This window comes from Haemaphysalis longicornis, unplaced genomic scaffold (assembly GCF_048455015.1).
Source record: "Haemaphysalis longicornis isolate Haplotype H1 unplaced genomic scaffold, Haemaphysalis longicornis Haplotype H1 scaffold_3, whole genome shotgun sequence".
Taxonomy (NCBI): domain Eukaryota; kingdom Metazoa; phylum Arthropoda; class Arachnida; order Ixodida; family Ixodidae; genus Haemaphysalis; species Haemaphysalis longicornis.
Window position 1 is genome coordinate 107280572 of NW_027526335.1, and position 24710 is coordinate 107305281.

The 24710-nt window shown below is 50.8% G+C and overlaps 1 protein-coding gene across 1 annotated transcript in view; it reads left to right on the plus strand.

The window, feature by feature from the left end:
* The window catches only part of LOC144174992 (E3 ubiquitin-protein ligase RNF19A-like), an 89728-nt gene that overhangs the window by 39716 nt on the left and 25302 nt on the right, over positions 1-24710 (plus strand). The window lies entirely within an intron of this gene.

The window sequence follows — 24710 nt, forward strand, 5'->3', positions numbered from 1 at the left end:
GGGGTGGATCAACGTTATTCAATAAATTTCTGTTTAAAAAGATTTCACCTAGAAATCACTTTTCGTAATAGAATGTAGGACTTCCAAAAGGTTTTGTTTAGCGGGTATGCATTTGTCGAGAAAATGACACTGAAACTTTGTTTTCTTTTTTGTTTGTTTTTCGAAACGATCAACCAATAACGCGCGTTTAGGCCTTCTCCAAGTTTCACGTGTGCGCAAACGGACGTTTACCGTCTTAGTTGGTGGTTTCCTGCGTCTGCACGATCCATCGGCGTGTCGATCATTGGCGAACGTTTCGAAGCCACGCTCGAAGGTGCCGCTGTAATTACGAGCGAAGGTTATTGCGTGCGCCCAGTTTCTCCGCGAGTTCTAACCGCAGCTGGCACTGTTGCCGAGAAGAAACAAGGCCACGTCATATCCTCGCCTATTAGTTCCGTGTGAGACGTTCGAGCGCATGCACGTTCCCGGCAGCTTTTATGGGCGGTTGTATCATCGCCTTTTGAGAGGACGGAAAAGAAAACAAATTTCCGCCAGGCTCGCTCCCTATTCGCTGTTGCTGCTGCAACTGCCGATCCGGGTTGCGACGTCTGCTTTTCACTGTCGACATCGTCTGCCCCCTAAAAGCGGCTTGTTCGCAGTAACTTTGCCGCCTCACTGCAGACGACTGCGACTTCCCGTTTACTTCATACCGCCGAGACATTTACATCTTCTGTTTTTCTATTTCGAGTTGTTAAACAAGAGCTACAACAGGAAGAGACTCCGTAAGCTTAGTTGCATTTTTGGTTCTTGGTGGCATAGTGCGGCGAAAGGTGAAAGTGGAGTACGCATGCGCAACTCGAGCGCCAATGAGCGGAGAATTCGGCGCGAGGTGAAGCCTTTTGGCCCGAGGAGGTTCGTCCGCTATCTTCGACGGCCGAGGCTTCTTGGAATAATTTAACGCCGGCGAGCAGGTAAGATACCTTTCTAATTGGGGAGTGCCTTGGGGGATAAGGTGTCGGGGCTGTGCGTTTAGTTAGGCGAGTTGTTTTAGGTACGATGGTGTGTGGCAAGGAAAGAGTATTGCGGCGTTGAACTCGGAGTTTATTTCAAAAAATGACGGACGGTTTGGCTGCGCGGCTTATGGACGGAATATCGTGCGTAACGAAAACTTCTTGCTGTGCTTCAGAGCACGCAGACAAAATTCAGAATAGGCACACACACATTTATTGTGGTTGACCCTCCAAGTGTTTATGCTCTGATTGATTGATTGATTGATTGATTGATTGATTGATTGATTGATTGATTGATTGATTGATTGATTGATTGATCGATCTTCTTAAGTGATAAAAATGGTTGAGTTAGCTAGCTGGGACTCAATAATGAGCTATCAACGTTGGGACGGCCTCATTATACGGAAATAGAACGGAAGCTTTTTTTGCTGGGGCTTTCTTCGCGATTTTAGGATTGTGTAGTTACTGGAAGAGTATCAAACAGCACATTCTAGTATTTGAATGTTTACTTTGTCAGAACTGATCTGTAAGGCATAAAAACCATCCCTGATTGTGAAGAATTAGAGCAAGAAGTGGCATGCATTATCTATCTTCGCGTTGAAAAGTATTGTTCAAGCGCATATAAAAAAGGAAGAAAAATAATCCCGGGACATCTGTACTAACGCGAAACCTGGGGGAGGAGTGAAGCATGCGGTGTATAAGTATATAATGGCGGCGCCTTGGCGTTTTTGCCCGCGGAGATGAAACCGTTGGGGGTTAGAGGTATACAGCTTTGCTGCTAAGGTCTCGTGTCTTTGAAGCACGAAGCGTTCTAGCGCGAGACGTTGGGAAACGAGTGTCCGGGTGTTTTAGTGCCGTGACTGCATGAAACGACGACGACGACAGGAGACTCCGACAGCCCGAGCCCCTAAATGATGATACAGAAACTCTGAAATGGTGATTATCGAATACTGCGTAGGCATCCTTTCCGGGGCCACCCTGCTAAGCATTCACAGTGCCTTGAAAGTCGGCTTCAGTTCTATATACGAATGCATTTTTTGGAAGACATTTTCAGGGGCAATATTATTGTTCGTGTAATAAAATTGCGACACCCTGGGCTACTTTATCCCTATGCTCCGACGCGTAGTTCGTTAGACGTATTTCGGTGAAAAGTACCGGACGAATGTTTCCGGATTAGAAGAACAGCTAGTACTGGCGTGATTTGAACGCAGGTCACCTTGATGCGATCGTCACAGCACACTCACATAAACGGCCACGCAGGGCTGTTCTAGCAAGTGCTTATAACGGGGCCATGAAGGCAAAATACAATTTGGGATCATCATAACGACTGCGGGATCATCATAACGTGGACAGGACACTGCGCTGTGTCCTGTCCACTCCTCGTCCTCGTCTACTTGCGCTGTTCAAAAGAATAACGACTGCGTTGTCCAAATAGAAATGATACCAATTTTATCGCAAGGTCAATTCGAACAAATAATTCAGATATTAAAAAGAACGTACTAGTCAGTGGCCACTCTCTCCAACCAGTTTCCGGCTATTTCTCTGTGACTTCACGGAATCCTGTGTGTGCGATTGGCGGACGCCGCCGGCCTAAGCCACCGCCAAGAAACACGACTCAAGAGTGGAAGTGCGGCGCCATTTGCGCCACGCTGGGCCAATCCGCTAGTCCTGCGCCATCGCGCTCCAAAAAGCAGTATTGCGCCGAAGCTGCCCCAAAGCGGCGCCGCAAGATGTGAGGCAACCCCCCCCCCCCCTTCCTAAATTGACTGGGTGATTGTAGTGTAGCCTCGTTTCGTTTGGTCGAATCACTTGAATGCTAATATGCAGTTAATACATGATTGCAGTGTTTTAGTGCTTGCCCGTATTACGTCACTGTGGCGCGAAATTTTAAAGCTTTTCAATATTTCTTGCATTATTTTCTTGGGTGGGCTAATGTCTTTCGTTGCTGGAGTGGAGTTGGGTGAGGTACCAGATTCTTGTTCTTTCAAATTAAACAAGGTTGTATTTTGTCTGTATGGCCCCTTTCAAACGGCGGCTATGTTCGAATCATGTCGCGAGATGGCGCAAGGTGTCACTGCCTTGCGCCCTCGACAAACTGAAGCGCGTCTCGCGGCGAGGCTACACACTGGCACAGATTATGCTAAACTACGACGCTGCAGCGTTGTGTCAGTCGGCGACCTTGCGGGCGCGTTCACGCTCCAGTACGCGACCTTGTATACAGAGTATTCAATTCTCCGGGCTGCCTCCATTGTCTTGTCGCGCTGCTATAGGCGGCGGAGTTCGGCAAAAGCGCGTTCGAACGACCTTTGTTCTCACGTTTGAAAAGCGCGCCTCCCTTTGTCCGTCGGTGTGGACGGACATTTTCGGGCTCTTTATTTTGCGCCAACAAGTAACGGCTGGCCGGATGGTGGCGCGGGCTTGGCCAGTCGAATGGGTGAATTAAAATAAGGCGCATAGGAAACGCCGTTTAGTGTTCTCTCTCTCTCTCTCTCTCTCTCTCTCTCTCTCTCTCTCTCTCTCTCTCTCTCTCTCTCTCTCTCTCTCTCTCTCTCTCTCTCTCTCTCTCTCACACACGTAAACATGGTGGGTGAGAACTAAACCTGCAACATTTCTGTCCTCTTTATAGAAAGCGCGAAAGGGTCTTCCGTTCTTCCGACGGTTATCATCATGATCCTGCACATGGCAGTATGCTCGTACTCGACCCCATTTTGATGCGGCGGTTGACGCCGTCATGTAACAAGTTCGTTCCCCTCTTGGAGCAGATCTTTGTACGGGGAATTTCTACCGTACAGTTTTCTAGTGCGTTCCTGTCGCTTTCCAATCGGGGCTGATTCGCTACGGTTCTGTCGAAGCCGTTGCCTTTTTCGTGCATTGCGTACTTGAAACACGCTGAGTTAAGGAAATGTCCGAATGTTTTCGTTCCTTAATATGTCGCTCTCTTTTCGTCGCGACCTCGTGCCTGTCAACAGCAGTGCCAACCCGCTTTCCTGGCGTGCACATTTCCCGTGTGCCAAGGTAAGTGTGGCCGCAAAATCGGTTGGACATGGTAAAGAGATGGACGGATTGCAGAAGTATGCGTGCACGAGGTAGTGGTAGGAAAAAAAAAAAAAAAAAAAAGTTCGGGACTTCGGAGTAATGAGTGTCCCGCTAAGGAGTAATTGTTCGGCGGACCTTTCGGGAACATTCGGCCTCCCTGACCATGCGCGGACCATTGCGTGTGCGACAGCGCACGATGTCCCGTCGCGCAGCGGATGAGCTAATCTGCCTTTGCTCGTATATGAAGGTTGCGGAAGGACCTTTGTCCTGTTTGTTTTTCTGTCTTTCTCTCTTTCTTTCTTTCTCTCTTTTTTGGTCATGCAATACGACGGCCGCTATATATATATATATATATATATATATATATATATATATATATATATATATATATATATATCAAGACCAGCTAATTAGCCGCGATCGCATGATTTCGACGCCATACACGTCTTTTAAACGGCTGCTGCGTCTTCCTTGCGAACATTCCAGCGCACCAATCGTGTGTTGTTTCTGGTGCAGAAAGCAGTGCGCCTTGGCCCAGAAAGTGGCCCTGCATGCATGCGACCAGCGCTTCTATATACTGCGCATGCGCGCGCTGGTTCGTAGTTGGATGCGTTGCGGCGCGCGCGTTGCTTATCGGACTGTGTAGTAGAACAGGTTTTCCGGTATACAATAGAATGACGAGTATGGTGGTGGCAGCGTAGTGGTGATGATGATGATGACCGTTTTGGTATCCCCTTATCTCTACGCGGAGATGACGTGTCATTTTGCCAGCTGTGATGGCCCTGTCACGTAGAAAGACACCATCAATATTTTGATTGATTGATTGTAGGGTTTTAACGCGCCGACGCAACGCAGGCGATGAGGCGCGCCGTAGTGGAGGGCTCCGGATTAATTTTGACCACGTGGGGATCTTTAACGTGCGCCGAAATCTCGTACACACGGGCGTTTTTGCTTTTCGCCTCCATCAGAAAAGCGGCCGCCGCGGCCGGGAATCGAACCCGCGACCTCGTGCTCAGTAGCGCAACGCCTTAGCCACTGAGCCACCGCGGCGGGTACCATCAATATTTTCGCGAACGACGATGGTTTCTACCCAGACTAAATCTTTACACCCGTCGATGTAAAACCCGGGAAACTTTAAACGGGGAACTTGGTAAAAACCGAAATGGCAAACCCGCATCATCTTGTACACGCCCAACCAGGCGCGCGTACCAAACGTTGTATGTGTGTAGTAATTGAAAACGAAAGGTGTCACATACATTCGTTGATATTGGGTGTTGGTCGTCATTAGTTAATGCGATCACCGTCTGAGTGGCGGTAATCGCCTACGAAACCTGTTGAAAGTTTGAAGCCGGAAAATCACAATTTGGCTACCTATATTGACAGGCCTGCTTTTTTTTTTCCCCAAGCTGCTTGGTTAAAATTTTAACTGGTACTTTTAATAAAGTGAGCGTCTAAAGTGATCGAGGTAATTTTGCGCACGCTGTAAAGTTCCCGAATGATTTTAAATCACCGTCAGCTTTAAGCGTGCATTGTATACGAGTATGCTCGCACTTTCCTGGGTCGTAATATTTTTTCGTGGAGCCATATTTTAATGATCAAAAGCTCGCAAGTTTAATTAGTAATTTGATAGATGTACTTATTGGAGTTTTTACAAGTACCCTGTCAACAGAGATATTTCGAGTACGGTGCAGCCGTATAAGATTCTTTCGTTGCTGCCAGTTGCTTTTCTTTTTTTTTTTTTTTTTTTCCAACGCTAAATTGAGTAAGCGCTATAGCGAAATCGCCGGTGCTTCAAAATAACGCGTCGCAGGTTAAATGCGTTACATTACAATTTTTGAATTTTGCTACCACGCGTGTCTTTTCTCCGCGGCGTCTAAAGCATCATCAGTGTAGGCAGAAAGGTCGCGCAAAAAAACAACGCGAGCATCGTCGTCGCGCTGTGGTCCTGGCGCAAACGTCAATCGCCGGCCTTGAACTCGGTGTCTTTCCGCGAGGCGTTAACGAGACGCCGCGTTCGTTCCCACCGGTGTTGATAGCTCTGTCGTCCTCGTCGTCGTCGTTCTCAACATTTTCCCTGTGTTATTTTTTTTTTTGTTGTTGTTGTTCACTAGGTTTCGCAACAGCGACCGACCTCCTGGGGAGATTTGCGCTGGCACTCATTTAGCGAAAAAAAAGAAAACTGTTCTTTCGAAACCCGTCGATTCCCGGCCGGTGAGACGCCGTTGACGTAAATATAGCCTTCCCCCTCCGACCTCGCTGGGAGCGCTGACACGCACCGGGGGACACGAGCTCGGGAGGCCACGGGTCAGGTTACGAGGTTGAACGTACGAGCCCGTCCCGCCACGATCTCGTTTGTATAGGCCCAAAAATGGCTTTTTCCACGGCCTGGCCGCGGGAAACCATTTTTCGTGTCTTCGTGTTTATGTTGAAGCCCTCTTGTGGGTGTTTTAGATTATTTTTTTCGCTCTTTTTATCCCGTCTTCGGTCGCTCTGTATAGCCGAACAAGTTGAATAGGCGTTGTTCGTTCGCTCTCATAGCCAACGTTTCCCTATCCAGTTTCCTATAGAGTACGTGCTCTAAGCGGGAACGATCCATGTCGAACGCCCTCCTTTATTTGCACAGCATTTGAGCCTGCTCACAATGTGTGTATACGCACTCCAGCTGAATTTTTTTTTTCCGGCGCTTTGGTTTCACAATCCTTCCCTGACTGCGTATTTTCTCTTCCAGCTTTCCCAGCGCTGTCCCCCCTGCCCTCCTTCCCCTATCCACCCCATTATAGATTATACAATAATGTCTTGGGGGATGATTGCGGTATGTGAAGTGCAATAAAGATGTCACTGGAACGCTTTCTCATAATTCGTAGTGAATAAGGGCGGAGTTTTGTGTTGCCTTCCGCAGATCTCTCAGTTAATTGTTAGGCTCAGAAACGTTAGGCCTTGAGGGAGGGGTGATGTCTGTTTATTGGATTGAGATTTTTAAAATTGTGGTTGATTCCTCTGTCACAGGAATCGGTAAAACACGAAAGTGCAATGTGCAGAAAAATCTGCCGCTGAGCATGATTTGCGGGTCGGCGGTGGGCTTGTGGGTGTGCTTGTCGAACGACGTCCTGCTGGCGGGTCTCTTCGGCAAAGGTGTACTGGCGTCGTTTCCGTGACGGATATGACGTCAGTGAAATCTTGGTGTATCCCGGCATAAAACACTGTCGTGTTAAAATATAAAACGCGAAAACGAACTACCCGAAGTACTATAACGTACTCTTTAGTACTAAAGGTTGCTTCCCCGCAAGAATATCCTGTGTACAGGGGTGCGCTTTTTACAGGCCGCTTGCTTCGTTGTACTGGCGTCACTTCCGTGGCGGATATGACGTCACTCAAATGTTTGTGTATCCTGGAATAAAACACTGTCGTGTTAAAAATTACTCAGGGGTATTACCCGCGTCATCCAGTCGATGCAGTGTCGTCTCTTCGAGAGCGTCAAAAGATGAACAGAAGCAGGAAGAGAGTCTGGGTCGGCGTTCGAAGCTTCGTCGACGCACGCGCGCGCATTCTTGGCGTTCTTTGGCACACGCCCTTACTCAAGGAAGCAGCCGGGGGGCGGCTTGGCTGCTGCTCGCAGAGCTCCGGATCGCGGCCAGTGGCGTCAGTCGCGGGCCTGTGACGCACGTGAAATCCGCTCGCTGGACATACGAGAGGGGCTCCAACACGCGTACGTGGGACGACCGGAGATGTCTCCGCCAGGAGGCGCATGTGCATAACGGCGAAATAATAGTCTATTGTGCCTCTTCGGGCAGTTGTCGTCTGTCGCGATGGGTGTACGCGTACCCGCGCCACGGGTTGAAAAGGAGAGGAATCGAAGACGGAACACGCGTCGCATCCCCACCCTCTCCTCTTGGGAGGCTGCTCTGTCCAGCACTGCCCCGCAAGACCAACAACGGCTGATCGAGCGGGCCCGCCGGATAGCGTCCGCCATTGGAGTCCTGGACTGAGGACCCCACTCATAGAGGCTGCTCTTCGACTAACAAATGATCAATAAATGTTTTCACCACCACCACGCGTCGGCTTTGACGCGTCTACGGTGCACGCTTTTCCGGTCTGCTGCACTCCGAGCGTCCGTGATTGGGAAAGTTCCGACGGCCCACGCCGCTTTCGCGCGGTATCTGATTCTGCTGTACGCGCCCCACGGGGGGCGGAGGTCGTCCCACGCGGGACCTCCGGGTCTTTGGCAATAACGTTAGCTAGCGGCTCGTGTGTGTTTCTGTGGCATCGTGCAGTAGAGGAAACTTGCATAGCGGGGGTGGATCACGTATAACGAGGGATGCGGAAACGGGGCACTGTTTCGTAGGAAGGATTTGGCAAACGCTCTGGAGAAAAAAAAAAAAAAAGGTGGTGTGCAATCAGTGCGTACTTCCGGTGATGGCATATGGGGCAGAAAGCTGAGGCGATACTAAGCACCTTGAAAGAAAAGCTGGGTCAGCCTAACGAACTCTGGAAAGAGTATAATGATGGGGGCATAGAGTTTCATACTAATTTATACACTAAAGGGAAATCTGGCGCCACTGTCTAGGGGAGCCGCGTTTCAGCGAGCGTTCCGCCATGTAACGGACAGGTGCGTTCCACTTGTCCTTGGCATGGTCCAAGAACAGGCTGAAAAGCAAAGTTATTAAAATCAAAATCCGGGTTCAAATCCGGCTTCGATTAAAACGCAAAATTATTAGTGCAATTTATTATTAAAATTTTTGTTATTATAAAAATGAAGCTCCAAGGAGATTTATTTATTTAGGAGCGTCGTGCTAAATGAACAAGAAAGAATGCTACCTTTTTGTTGATTTTGGCTTGGAGACAAAAAGAAGCCATGCGGCTAGCCAAGCCAAGTAAGCGAGGAACGTCGCTAGGGTGGCTAGAATCCCATTCTAGCCACCCTAACGTCGCTGGCTGCAATGGCGCCGCCCGCGGCGGCCGGCGATTGCAGCGCCAGATTTCCCTCTAGTATGTATTAGTATGAAAGTGGGGATGGGGGTAGCGTTTAGAGATGACAACCCGGCTTCGTGGATCAGGGAACCAACTCGGGTGGGAGGCGTCCCAGCTCAAATTAAGTGGAAGAGGTTGGGTTGTGCAGGTCATGTTATGCGGATGACGGACAAAAAGTGGGCATTGCTTTCCTAGGGACGGGAAAAGAAATAGGAAAGAGCTGGGTGGGGAACTGAGAAAATTCGGGGGCAAGGGATGGACACGAAAATTTCGGGGTAGTGCTAGTAGTCAGTCCTCTTAGTGTTGATGAGGTCGCGAGTGTCCGGTTGACGTTTGTTTCTGCGCCCAAGTAGCTAGAAATGAGGAAAGGGCAACCTTCGTCGCAGTGGAGTAAAAGTTACCATTTTTTTTTTTTTTTGTCGAGTATCACAAAGTGAGCAGAGTTGCTTAGGCTCGGTTTCGATTGGGAACATCCGACAAAAAAGGGTTGCGGTGGGGATGTAGTCTTTGCAGATCTGCCCTAGCTAGGTCAGGAACAGGCTGCAGTCTGAGGGATATATAGATAAGCTTTCCACTTCGCTTTCGAGTTTCGTGTGGCGAGTGATACGGGTTAGGTGAATGACCTGCCGAGGTGAAGTATAAATTGAATCAGTGTGCAGCGAAAAAAAAATCGGTTTCTACGTATCTAGCCATCATTTCGAAGAGATGGAGGGAGATAGCCTCCTCCAACGTGTGCCATAGCGCACGGCGACCCACAATAATGCAGTACAATGTTTTCGTAGCTGTTGTCTCGAGTCGCGAGGCTCGACGACGCTAGCGGAATTTCCCAAGGTGTACATACTGCGTAGTGTTGACACCTCGTTCTCACGAGTCGTGCCGTCGTGTTTGTTCTCTCGTTGCTTTGTTTCCTTGTCTTTTTTTTCTTCTCTTTGTTCGAAACGCCGCGAATGTTCTTGACCCGGTGTATCGCCTTCATTGTCTGCCGGGAGTGACCCGCCGAGTGTCCGATAGTGAGAGTGTGTTTGTGTCTGAGCGAGGCAGTTTTGTGCCGTGCGCGTTACTTGTGCGGGCCGTGACGTGCGTGACCAGCGCCGCCTGCACAACGTTGCCCTGTCGCGTCAGCCCGAAATGGCCAAACAGCCACTTTTCTGTCGCCCTATCTCGTCCTTTACCACGTTTCAGTGTTCGCGTGTGCTCCCGTCTCGGGTGTTTCTTGTAACGTTGGCAGCCCACTGAGACCGCTAGCTCGTCCAAAGACTGCTTAAAAGTGCGGAGCGCTTTAGGGGACCGGCTTGTCGTAACTCGCCCGGGGTCACGGTATCTAGCCACCGCAGTAAAGCTACGCGCATGCACACTATCGTCAAATTTGCCGTGCCGCCCTGCCGACGGCCGCCAGCGGCGTCGCTCTGCAGCCTTCACCCGCAGCGCAGGCGACGCCGCTGGCGGCCGACGGCAGGGCGGCACGGCCAAGTTCGACGCTAGTGTGCACGTGCCTTAACGCGGCTTCACGCACCCAAACAGTCTTCGAAAACATCACCGCTTTCCCTTGACCCCGTTGACCCCGTCCTGCGCAAAATAAAGTTTTAGGGGCTGTGGCTGTTGGCGTCTAATGTCGTCGTCGTAACCATCGTCTCATGTAGTCACGGTGCTAAAACTCGTTAACGCCTCGCGCTAGAACGTAACGCGTACTAAAAAAACACCGGGGCACTCGTTTACGCCTCGCGCTAGAGAGCTTCGTGCTTCAAACACAAGAGACTTCTACAGCAAAGCTGTATACCTGTACTCCCCAACGGTTTCATCTCCGTTGGCAAAAACGCTGAGGTGCCAAGGATACGCTTATAACTGCATGCTTCGCCCCTCCCCAGGTTCCGCATTAGTGGAGATGGCCCGAGATTTTTCATGCGCATCGTCTGCTATGAATTGGTGTGAATGCATGCAGGCTCCATACAGGCTGACAGCGAACGTTTTGAGGAATGAAATAGATTTTGCGTTCTTCTATCCCCACAAGCTGCGGGTGTTATTTTCTACTCTACTCTCTTTGTGGGGATCGAACCTGAATCACTCGCGTTACGAAGCCGATGTCAATCTCATTGCACCACTCAGGCACCCGCCGCGGTGGCTCAATGGCTAAGGCGTTGCGCTGCTGAGCACGAGGTCGCGGGTTCGATTCCCGGCCGCGGCGGCCACTTTTCTAATGGAGGCGAAAAGCAAAAACGCCCGTCTGTACGAGATTTCGGCGCACGTTAAAGATCCCCAGGTGGTCAAAATTAATCCGGAGCCCTCCACTACGGCGCGCCTCATCGCCTGCGTTGCGTCGGCGCGTTAAACCCTACAATCAATCAATCAATCAATGCACCACTCAGGCACTCGTTACTCATATGCAAAGTGTTGGGGGTGATCTTTGCGCTGCGCCGTTGCCTCGGAGGCGGCCTTTACAGGCCATTTCAGTGGCTGCAGCGCCCTCTCTTGACTACTTTCCGTATCAGCGCCAGGCTGACACTGAAATTAGTCGAGAGGGCGCCACAGTCCGTCTGTCGAACCACTGCTTCTCACGTGGCAGCTTTCACGTTCAGTGGAACTGCTTTAATTTTTAACACGAAAGTGTCTTATGCCCGGGTGCACCAAGATAGATATCAGTGACGCCATATCCGTAACGGAAGTGACCCGCCAGAAAAAGTGACAATGACGCGGCGGCACCAGGTTTCGAACCCAGGAACTCTGCGGCCACAACGGGAGGTACGTGGCGCTCTACCCACGAAGCTATGAACGCGCCCTGTGTTCTTCCCTATGACTCATTCAGATGGTGCCGCCGTCTAGGAGAGACGAAGCGAAGTAGCGCATCATGACGCTAATGAGCGCCGACAGTTGGCGCCTCGATGCCAGCGCCTTCTAAGGTCACTGTATTTTACAGGGGCCTTAAGCGCCTTCGTGTACGGGGGACGCGCGTGAATTGAGGCACCCTCTGCTGTTTTTTTTTTGTTTTGTTTTGTTTTGTTTTGTTTCTTACGTGTCGGCGTCACTTCGTCTGGCGTGGTCAGGCCAAGGAGGTTAAAAAAAAATGCACCTCCTTGGGTCAGGCTCGCGAACTCTTCGCCGATGAACGAGGTCCCGCTAACATTCAACTGCTCCTCTGAAGGCCCCTTTCACTTTCGTGTCTTGCCGATTCCTATGAAAGAGGATCAACCACAACTTTTTTCTCTTGTTTCCTCACCACCTGCGGATATGTTTCATCGTTCCCTTTCTCATTCCCTGCCTCCCTCTCGCAATTACCCGGTTGGAAGCCCCGCTTTGCGAAAACTATAAGCGACAGCATACAGGGGTCGTCCAGCCTTTGCAAGGTGGCGCTCCTATATACGCGACCGGGTTTTATCGATGTCCGCCTCTGCAGCTGCGTGACAAGCTCGAGCGGTGACGTAAGGCGAGACGCGTCCGCTTCCTCGCGCCACATCACGGATGGGCGGCCGAACTAGGCGTTCTGTTCCTGTAGGAAAACGGGTGGCGCGAGAAGCGGTATGACACAAGCCGCGTTGGTGTGACACATCCGCAAAGCTATCAAAAGTCTCGTGATATTTCTGCTTTGCTATTTTGTTCGTTCGTGTACTCTTGCGAATCAACGCGTGCACGAAACAGCTGCGGCCTGTAATAGTACATGATGTGGTAGGTAGAAGTGCTGTCCAAGATACGCTACCTGTGCATTGTTATCGCAGACACACGCGCGCGGATACATTATAATGTCAGCCCTCTTTGTTTCCTTCTGATTAACAGCTGCTGTTGCTCAGTGTTCCCGGCAACGTTGTTATGCCGCCGCCGTCGGAGGCTTGATTTCCGGCTGCGGTGGCTGTCTCTGGCGTTATCTTTCGAAAAAAATCCCGGGCCATCTCCGCTAACGTGAAACCTGGGGAGGGGCGAAGCATGCAATGTATAAGTGTATCCTTGGCGTTTTTGCCAACGGAAATGAAACCTCTGCAGGTAGAGGTATACAGCTTTGCTGTAAAAGTCTCTTGTCTTTGAAGCACAAAGCTCTCTTGAGCGAGGCGTAAACGAGTGTCCCGGTGTTTTTTTGTTTTTTTTAATACGCGTTGCGTTCTATAGCGCGAGGCGTAAACGAGTTTCCCGGTGTTTTAGTACCGTGACTACATGAGACGGCGATTACAACGACAGCTGGAGACGCCAATAGCCCCAGCCCCTAATGGGCTTAGCCCCTAAAGCACGGATGTCTGGGGGAGGGAAAAACTTTTCGCTTCGCGTGAACAAGGGCCAAAATTGTCATCTTTTTGGTTGCGTTGAAGTGAAGCGCCTTAACTGCATTAACGGGAGAAATGATGTCTACAGGTTGTGGGCCATTTTCGAGTTTTGCAGCTAACTAGTAAGTCATCATCATCATCACCACCAGCCTATCAACGCCCACTGCAGGGCAAAGGCCTCTCCCATTAATCTCCAATTGCCCTGGTCGTGTGCTAACTGCGACCAATTTATCCCCGCAAACTTCTTGATTTCATCTGCCCATCCAACTAGTAAATAGTAGGGTTCGAATGCGGGGCCGGTATTGACGCACACGCAGAATGCGTATAATATACAGCAGATCACCATTATAACGAAATCGCTTTATTCGAAATCTCGCGTTATCCCAAGCTTTTTATGGCCCACTCTCCAGTGTATAAAGAAAGCAAGTGATATTCCGCTTTTAGCGAAATGGCGCTCATAACGAAACCACTTCCTTAAAGGGGGGTACTGGCACCAATTTCTGGTGTTAATATTATTACACAGTTCGCTTCCTTTACTCAACGGAAGAGCCTGGTTGAAATGTGAGTGGCCTGCCACGCGTAATTTGATCTCGCCGCGCCGACGGAACAGCACGCGGAGCGGCGCACAGCAAATGTTCATCAGCGTGACATCACTACGTGAGAGGGAAGAGAAGTGACGTAACCGTCTGCCTCCAACGCCCGTCAGAAACTCGTGACTTCACTTCTCACGTGCGCTGCCTAGAAAGACATTCTTGCCAAAAATAAAGTTCCACGCGCGGGAAAGGAGCCGATAATAAAGCCCAAAATCGCAACAGAAGCTGCCATCAGGTCTTTTATTGAAAGCGGTCATCTAATTTCCGCCGCAATTCTAGGCTTAACGGTTTCAGGCAGCTCATCCGCTCAGCTCCGGCGGCGGGGCGGTCGAAACAACGCCTCCTCCGGCCTTTGCGGTGTTTTGACGTCCGCACAAAACGGTGAGGTCATTCCGTGATTCTGTCACACGCGCCCTCCGGGCTGGAAGCGCGGGCAACCAAAATGGTCGATTTTCAGGCCGTTCAATGTAAGTAATTATCGCGCGCTCAAGTATTTTAAAGTGCTGTTTCGGGTTCACCAGGCCGTTAAGCACTGATAAAATCAATAAAGAAATGAACATCAAATTTTGGTGTCAGTACTCCTTTAATTGTGCCAGGGACCTCGTTGTAAGAGGTTTGTACTGTGGGCGGAAAACGGACACTCGCGGTAACTTTCTCCAGCTTGTGTTTCAGACGACAGTTTCGCTCGCAAGCTGTCATGCGCCGCACGCATTTAACACGTCCCGAGCGGTAAGCGGCAGGTGACGTAAGCTAGGGCCCTCAGACGCGTGGATTGCGCGGCTGCTTGGGTTGTGGCCCGCGGCAGTGTGAAATTACAACCCGTTGTACCGCACCCCGCGCCGACCTGCTCTGGTCTTGACAGCGCGACGGGTTTCGAGCGTGTTCATATATCGTGCCTGACTTACTACGCAACACCGTGACAGTAGCCATGGAATGGGTCAGCGCGTGCATTTTTAAGGTTGAAGTTCATCCTAAAACTACATAGCACGTTAGTGTGACGTCACTGCGCTGTAGCTCGCGAGATATGGCGCCTGCAAACTTCTTCAAGCCTTTGTAGGTAAACGGAGGACGGAGGTATCCGCTGACTAGCGAGAAATGAAGGATGGTGCGGCTTGAGCTCAACCCAGTGCAGCAATAGATTAACGTTGTGCAGATTCAGTTCAGTGTCCGTTTGGAGGAGCGGTGCCATAAAAAGGGCGGCTTTTTGCGGGCGTGCTGAAACAAGCCTCGCGACAACCTTCCGGTCGCGTTACTAACGGCTCTACATTGTACCGGGGGCAGCGAGGGAACTTAAGCTCGCAAGTGTGTACACCAGCAGCAGGCAAGTTGCGGGTTCGTGTTCCGTAACTGTCGAACAGTGGCGTGCGGTTCGATAGCCGCGTGTGGCAAATGCATGCTTGCTGCTCTTCTTTGACAGCGCTGTCTGCAGCGCTTCGCTTCTGCGGACTGTACGATGACGAAGGCGTGTGCTTTGGCAGAAGCGCCCTAGTACACGACTGCACTCGGCTTTACTATGGAATAAAATAAGCTGTTGGTACGGCGACATCGCAGGATCGTTGCCGAGCCGAAGCGTCCGCCTTTCCTAGAACCCTTGTCAAACTGACCGACTCTTGGGAAGCTCCCGGAGTTGCACGGTACAATGGAGATATAACTCTTGCACTGCGGAAGAGACGAACATCTAAACAATCACGGCAGACGGACGGTGCGTGTGCCGCCACGGTGGTTGTAATGATGGTGATGATGAGGATGAAGATGATGCCTAATGACGTTTCCTTTTAATCGGGGTGATTACATGTTATCGGGTTGCTGCTATTTATTCCTTGCTTCTCTATCTCCATAAGTGCGCTGCACATTTTCCTATTCGAGAATTCACGATGACGTCCCAATCACTGCCACTTCCGTGTTCCATTCTAACAAGCCTGTAATCGCGTCTTGCCAATTTATATCTACAGTTTGTGCTTCCGTTATCTGTAACACCCAGCGCCTCATGAACGTGGACGGGCTCTCATATTTTATTCCGTGCTGCGCAGCAGCTGTCGCTGGCTGAACGAGTTGATCCGGCCGCTCTGCCGCCGCCGCCGCGTGCGAGGGCTTATCTTCGTCGAATGGGGCCTGCTGCTATCGGGTGCGTTGAACCGACGGAGGTCTGTCGAAGAGAGGGAGGAGAAGGTCTCGGTTCTTGACGTTCCGGTCCTCGGGGTCTCTGCAACCCTCGGCGGTTGCGCCAAGCGTCGCGAGGCGCGCACAGCCAGCCGCGATGTTCAGTTGTGCGCGTCCGGCGTTCCCTCATGCATGCGCGTACGAGTGAGGACAGTCGGTGTGCATTGCACTCCGGACGTGAGCGCGTGCACGTCGGTGGGAGAAGTGCTGTGCATACGGGGTCTTTCGGTCGTGTGCGTTTCTGATGATGTAATCCGCGGGGAGGTCAAGCTTTGTGGCACACTTAGCGCCATCGAAAGTTTCGGAGAAAACGTTGTAGGGGATCCCAAGCACATTCCTGTAAGATGGGGATGTGAAAGCGTGTCTTTTGGCTTGGTTTTTGTCACGGGGTAGGAGGGGAAAGGGGGGGGGGGGGTGCGCGCCGAGCATTTATGCGGCGACACCAGCTGGGTGCTCGCTTTCGTCAGCGTAGCCAAAGGGATACATAGAAAATATTCTTTATGTGTAAGTGCTAGAGCATTACTGCCACGCCGGGGGATGAGGATGCCCACGCCACTCATGTCGTGCTCAAAATAGAAAGGACTTATGGTAGTTTGCGCCATCTTGTGTATCGCCCGCGAGGCAGTGCCCAACCACTTGCTCAGGGTGAAACTTGAGGGGCGCGCTTTTCGTTTGTGTTTTATTTTTCCTCTCGGCACCCTTTTCTGTACCCTTTTTTAACACGAAAGTGTTTTATTCCGGGATTCACGAAGATTTCGCTGACGTCGTATCCGTCACGGAAGTGACGCCAGTACAACGAAGCAAGCGGCCTGTAAAGGGTGCACCCCTGCACACAGGGTCTTCTTGCGGGGAAGCAACCTTTAGTACTAAAGAGTACGTTATACTTAGGGTTCGTTTTTGGGTTTTATATTTTAACACGAACGTGTTTTATGCCGCAATACCCCAACATTTCACGACGTCATATCCGCCACGGAAATGACGCCAGTACAGCTTTGCCGAAGCGACCCTCCAGCAGGACGTCGCTCGCCAAGCACACTCACGACAGCCGCCGACCCGCAAGTCATGCTGAGCTGGAGATTTCGCTGCACATTTCACTTTCGTGTTTTACCGATTCCTATGACAGAGGAATCAACCACAGTTTTTTTGTTATCTCGAATGCCGCGTGGCGTCGGCATGGAGTAGTGGGCAAATCACTTGCCTGCCGCAGTTTTGTATTCTTTTAGTTACATGACGTAATTTGTGCGCGGCGGGCTTCGAAGCGTCATTTTATGGGGTAGAAGTCGCGTGCTTTCCGGACACGACTACTGGTCATGCGCGCTTTCGACAACTTTGCCAAGTAGCGCTTTTGCGTTAACGCGTCTCCAATAGTGTTCGAACCACTTCTTTCTTAGGCCTGCGTATACTGCAGTGTCTGGTTTTGTTCGAGTATCGTGTTTAGCTCCTGCCCCGTGTATCCACCCTTTTCTCGACGACTGCGGGTCCTTAATGTAATTACTGACACCCCATATCAGTTTCTTTCAAAGTGGTCGAAACCGCCCCAGATTTTTGTAGGTAATTCTGCAAGTATTGGACTCTTAAATAGGGCTTGGGTGATAGGGGAAGGAAAAACTAGTGTGTTTTTCGCGGGATGATGGCAGGGCCGTCAGCTCAGAAGGTGCTGTCAGCGTGGCCAATGTCTTGCGATTTCCGCTTGAAGACGTAGCTACACCAGCGGGAGTGTGAGGGAATGCATGGAAGCTTTGATGACGTTGAAGTATGTCCTCTGGAAGCGGAGTTTAGGTCAAATACTCCCCGTAAACAAATCATAAAATAAGTTTGCTATTTATTCTGTTTATCACTGCAGGCATCCCATCCGGTCTCCGCTCGTGATTTGCGACGTCTGCTTGCGGAAGAGGTAGCGTCGCGACGGGGCCTTCGGATTAGCGTCGGTTCCGAACGAAATGCGACCGCCGCGAAGACATCTGCCCCGGCTCGCAGTAATGCATCGCGCATAAAAGCAGCGCTGCGCCGGAGATGAATAGCGTCGATACGAGAACCGCGCCCTGCGGCACGCCAGCACCGCCGCACGGCACGGGAACCCACGCGCCCGCTCATCCTCGCATCCCGGCCAACGGCGTGGGGTCTGGGGCGGCATTGCGGGCTAAATATACGCCCCGTGGTAGAAGGTCGGCGTCGTCAGACACGACCGGGCACACGCGAGCCGAGGAGAAAAAAAAAAATACCGCGGCGAAAGCGACGCGCCTGTTGAGCCCGTGGCGTTCCCCCGGAACGCGTGATGATACACGATGCTTGTATATTCGCGAGGTCTTCTTCTCCGGGCTTCTGCCGAGAGTGCGGGCCAAGGCCGCCATGGGCGACTGCGAATCCCCGGCACGCTTAGAAAAGCTGAGCAAAGCACCGGAAGAAGGCCGCCGCCGGGCTGTCTGCAAAGGCGCCGCCTCCAAGTTTTCCTTTCGCCTTATTTCTTCGTGCCGGTTATCGTAGACAAGTTGCGCGGTTAATTTTGGGGAGCGCGTGTGCTGCTGGTGAAGTTTACGATCGGGAACTTCCCGAGTTGGGCACTCTCCTCTCCAGATTGTCCCGGTATATATGACAGACGGGAAACTATGGTTATCGATATCTCTATAGTTTATCGCTTGCAGCAGCTGCTGCGGCAGTTCCGAGGCATTTGACATCGTCCTACTTTATGCGCGAAAGGGGAGACGCCGGATTTGTTGTTGTTGGTGTCTTGTTGCTGCCCGTGCTGTTCTTGTTCGACTCACTGTTTGTTCGTGGAACGAAGTCGTTTAACCCAAGACGTTAAATGAACCGGACAGTTCAAAGACAGTGCTTTTAATTAAAAGAAGTTGCACGCCTAGGCGTTGATCTCGGCATTGTAAAACTCTGTAACAACGAGGTCAATAATAGCCATTTCAACTGGGGAGGCTGCGGTGGCATGGGATTTCTTTGCGGAGCGTTGTAACGTGATTGTGAATATCTGTGAGGCGGCAGGATAAGGGTGCGTGATGTTCTCCCTTCTTCAGATCTTTCGATAAGGTACGAAGGTTGCAGGCACTTATAGAAAGTGGGAGCGGAATTATTGATTCACTTTATCGTCCTGTAGCAAACATAAATTAAACGGGCTGTGTTAATAACGAGGATTTTCCGAACAACCAAAACCTACGAAAAGGTAGAAAAAAAAATAATTTCCTAAGCTGTCAGTGTACGGTCATTTTGTGTACGGTCTTTCCCATATCCCCCTCTCCACACCGCTCCCCTTGTAACGATCGAGCGATTAGGCGTTTTCACTGCACAACCGCATGAAGCTCTGGGCAACGTTACTAGAATACGTTGGCTCTGGGTTGACCTTGGCTGAGCTTGAAGGTCAGATTGACGGAAAGGTCCGGTTTCGTATAACGAGTAATGGAAATTTCGCTCAGAAAAATGGAAACCAAGCGCGCGGCATCTCAATGTGCCTGCAAACACGTTTATTATTGTGTGATTTCATTCCGCGTTTGAACGCAGCGATAGTTGATCGCAACGCCCCGAAGTTAGTAGTGGTATTCCCGTCTACTTTGGTTTGGTGAGTCGTGCCTGGCTTGAGTTAAGACGGAAGTGATTTATCATTTGTGAGACTGCATTCGGGTCTTTCTAACGACCCATACATAAGCTTGGCTGATTTTTTTTACGACTCTAAGACACTTTATCATTGCGTGGCGTGACCTTAACTTTTCTGTTGACTGCTGCTCTAAGGCGTCATCCTGTAAATGTTTAAGGACGGGGCACTGTGCGCAACCTTTTAGGGTAGCTCGCATCTGCAGATTCACGAGTGGCCATTAGCTAATTAGTCATATCATAGGTGCAGTGGCGCTTTTTTTTTCGGCTTTCATGTTCCAAACGAGGCCGCAATTGTCACGACTGGATACGCGTTTGCAAGGACATTTACTGCTGTCTAAACAAGGCGTCAGTAAGCGCATTCGCGTGCCACGTCAGACCGGGTGATTGCCGTTGTCGCTGACGCGCGTGGGGGCGATACGCGCGGAACCGTGGCCCCCGGATACCTTCTGTTGGCACAGGAGCACCTTGCCAAGCCTCATTTGCTTTAAGAGCGGAGCACTTTAGGGGCACGGTAGTAGTAGCAGCTCGTCCGGGGTCACGGCGTCACGCACCGTAATATATAGGCCTCGAAAAGAAAACCGCTTCCCTGGTGCAGATTGAACCCGGGTCGCTCGCATTACGAAATTGTCTATCCCATTGCGAAACAGAGGACCACGTTCCTCACATGCTAAGTGTTGGAGGTTATCTTTGCCCTGCGCCGTTGCTAGGCAGTAAATAAGTACACAGTAATATAAAATAAGGAGAACATCATGAATTAACCGTTAATTTCTCCAAAATAACGTAACGAGCTCAATTCAGTGTTTTTATAGGCCTTTTCAGGGGCTGAGGCGCCCTCTATTGACTAATTTCGGTATCAGCCTTGTGTTGATACCGAAGGTAGTCAAGAGAGGGCTAACAGCCCCTCTTGGCGGGAGAGTAGGAGCAACGCCGCCTGTATCAGGCAATATTGTACGGGCGGCTTTGCAAAAAAAAAAAAAACAGACACAAGGTACTCTCAGCGAATCACTGCTCTGCACTTCCGACAACTTTCACGTTGGGTGGAACTGCTTTAGTATTTTTGGCGTTATCGCTTACAGACGTGAACGTAACAAATTTTAAATCAGTAACTCACGATGTCACCCGCGTTGACGTCCGTAGTCGTAGTCCGCACCCCTCCCCCTACACTATATAAAAAAATACTATCCGGCGCCTGGTTTCGATCCCTCGACCCTGCGGGCGGAACGCAATGTACATGGTGCTCTACCCACTGCGCCACAAAGCCGACACAGATTGGGAGGCTACGAACGCGCCTTATATCCTTGACTCATTCAAACTACGTCAAGAAGCTGCTGATACAACGCATTCACTACCACCAACTCCCCAAATTTACGATAGTAACCGCAAAATGTGGCAGTGCAACGCCTGCACGGGCGGGGAGAAAAGAACAAAGAGAACAGAACTCCCGCTGGCGCAGTTTCAGGCAGGGGGCGCGCGAGCACTGCGAAGGCGGGGAATTTGAATAGCATGGGGTGGTAGCAGTAAGCGTATAACGGCGGTACAGCTCATTATGGCGAATCACTGCTCTGCACTTCCGTCAGCTTTCACATTGAGTGGAACGGCTTTAATTTTTGTAGGAAGCGGACTGGCCCCAACGCTGCCACAACACAGCGGTAGTAAATTGATGGCTAGCTTTTAATAAAAAAAATAACATGAAACTGTAAGTGTTACAGTATTCAAAATCTAGTGGGAAACAATTTTTTTTCGGGGGCGTGTAACAGTCTGCCCAAGTTATTTGCCATTCACTACATCTTAACATATCTGCGTTGTACTAATAAGAACCAGCAAATTTCCCACTCACGCAGCTGCTATCGTTGTTCCCCGCGCCGTCCTTGTGCGCAGTTTTATTTGTAAACATGCAGCGTCAACTAGCCAAACAACGTGCTGTCTCACCTTCCTAACCCAGCGGCACAGGAGTCACCAGAGAAGCGCTTATCAGCCACGCAGCAGTATCCCAGTGCACACCACAGAAAGGCAATAGGTGGCGCAACGGTTGCCAAGCTTAAAGCCTACGCTGGTTGCACCGTAGTCTTGCGTGTTGCAGTTGGTTGCCCTCTCCCCGTCTCCCTCTTTGTTGGAGCGAAAGCTCTACCGCGCCATGTTTAGCAAGGTCATTCATTGTGTCGCAATGACCTTGAGCCGCCGGTGTGCCAGTGTGGCAGGTGTGACGTCACGCCACGTAATCCGCCGCGTAGAGGCGACGCAGCTGTGCTGCCCCCCTTCCCCCTCCCTTTTTCGTCGCAAAGTGGCCTGTAACCAGTCCGCGGCATCTTAGCCTTCAACCCAGCGTCCCGCCTAATTGTGGTCGTAGCGCCAAATCCTCCCCTGGCGAGCCTGGGCGGGCAAAAGTGAGTTGTAATTGCCATAGCAACGTCACCGCCATCTTGAGCTTGGAAGCGTACTAATTGTCATGGCAACACAGCGAGGAGGCGCAAAATGGGGGGGGGGAGGGGGGGCTGATGCTTTTCTCCCCCCGCTTCTTCCCGCCGCTCCGCTGCCGGCCCCGCTAGCCCCGCGCCGCCCGCTAGGCCTCGCCGAGACCGGCGCGCCTCCATGCAGGCGTACGTACGCAGCTGGGACAGTAAGACGGCAGCAGAAATGGCACTTCAACACTTTATTCATGTTACGAAAATACGACCGAGCACAAACGCAACGTGCCGTGATAAGCACTGATGTTCGACACGGCATAGCACAAGTTGACATCGAACACGGTACACGTAGTTGTACAGCTCACGACACCGCGCTATCGTTCAGATTAAATTCACGCTTTACGGACGAGTGTCTCACCTTTTGCTAACACGAAGCAAAATCACTTCTTGCTGCGCTTCCTCCCTGTGCATGGGGCATATAACCGCTCTTCTGTGGTCTTCAGAACGCTGTCACGATATTTCCGCTATGCTACCACTCGCACGCGAACCCCGCGGCTTCTCTCGCGCACCGGCGCCGATGTTGCTCCGGCAATGCTCCGGCAGCTGCAGCGACCGTTACCCCGCTGTCGCGCATGCGCGCCTAAAGTCGCGCCGGGAAGAGGTAGAGTGGGAAAAACAGTGAGAGAAGGAGGAGTGTTTTGCTTGCCCCGCGCCGCTGCGACTTGGAGCGCGTAAATCAAAGAGGAACTAGCAAAAAGTCACCTCGGACTGCTGTAACCTTAACGCGGTTCGAAGCGTATAGCAATGCCACAGTTACACCATAGTGCGTGTCGGCGCAGTATTGAAGGACGGCACTAGCAGTAATTGTTGTTAGTGTTTCCAGCGTCCGCATCGTCGTCCATTACCACTGTATGCCAAGTGCGAGCCAGGTGACGCCGCAGTTTCCAGACGCCTAAATATTGATGTTGCACCGGGAACGTATACATTTCGCCCCCGTCCTCCAACAGTTCCCTGCCTTTTTTTTTTTTTTTTTTTTCTTATCTTCGGCATTTTCCGAACCCCCAGAGGCGTCATACTTGTGGAAGAAGCTTCGCGTATATCTTCCTTTCGCGATGTTCGCGCTATGCGTGCGTTTTGACGCATCCAAGGCCGCATACAAGGACTGAACGCTGTATTCAAAGTATACGCCCCGCGGGCGTCATATACGCACTGTAGCTGTTTGGAAGATCTGACAAGGGCGGCGCTGACTTGGGGCGTTCTTCGTCGCTTCCCGGTTTTCTCTGTGCGTCGTTTTCTGTCTTTGTTTTTTTAGTACGTTTGCTTTGCTGCGTATACGCTGCCTCTCGGTATGCGTTTACTGCCGCACACGGCGCGGTATACACAAACAGTGAGCTGGCCGAGCCTGCATCGCGCATGCCAGTGGGAGAGCGCTGTATACATTACCAAATAAGAACGTATAAACGCGCTCGTCTGAATAGGCGGGGCATGCGCGGTTTGGCGCCCGTTGACGGCTCCTTGTTTACATATCCGAGCCGGGACTTTCAATTGGTTCTTTTTTTTTTTTCTTCCCTCATATCGAAAGGATATCCGGCATGTACAACGCGGCGCGTATTCGTTTGTATATATGCCGGAAGTCGTAAAACTGGTCGGGTTATGATCGGATGTTTTGGCTGTCTACAAGTCCCGAAGTGTGAGAGTTCTTGTTGGGAGAGATGCGCGTTATGTAGGGTTGCCACCTTTCCCCGAAAAAAAAAACCCGGCCCTCGGTGAGAGGGGGGGGGGGGGGGTTATATAATGTTTAATTTGCATTGAAAAACAAAAAGACTCCATGTTTTTGACATGTAGTGCCATTTATTGTAGCGTTTTCTAGAGAGAAATAAAGTGATTGAGAGCGTGGTTATTGCTCTGTATAAGCTTCACTGAAAATTAACCGCAATTGCTGACCGCAGCTGCAGAATTTCGTTGTTTTGTTCCTCCCTTAGGTCCCCCTCCATCTCAGGCAGCGCGCTCGGCCGCGTATTATTCTCTCTGCTCGCCCGTCTTTGCGCAGCCTGTCGACACATATTTATCGTCTTGGTTGTTGAATTGACGCTTATAAAACGCCAAAACGGACATAATCACGATACGAGGGCCAAAAACCCGGTCAATGACGGCCTATTTTAAGTATGGACCGACAACTGGCCCGCTGTTTAAAAAACCGGTCGAGCCGGTCTAAAACCGGGCTGGTGGCAACCCTAGCGTTATGACGTAGCTTCTCACACACGGTGGCATGTGCTCTTGCACGCGGGCTCAACTGCATCTCTGCCTGTATTTCTCTGCAGGCTGTATGGGAGTCGCCGACTTATAACTTCTCTACGCCACATTTCGTGTAACAATTTGTTCGTTAAAAAAAAGTTCGTTTAAGGACCCTAGAAGAATAAATTCGGCAAATACGAGGAGCGATTAAGATGGACGACTTTCAGAGGTAAAGCGAGAGTTCGCCAAGTTCTGAAAACTTTTAAAACCGTGTCTGGTCAAAGACTAACCCGTGTCCACTCAGTGGCGGTCCCAAGGGGGGGCGAAGGGGGCGGTCGCCCCCCCCAAAGAGGTCCTCAGTTTCTTATTTTTAGTTTTTTTAAGCATTCCACTTGCGCCAAGTTAAATCCCAGCGATGTACAGCACCGCATACGCACACACGCCTCCATGGTTATGATCACTTCAGCAGAATTGGCGCAAGGA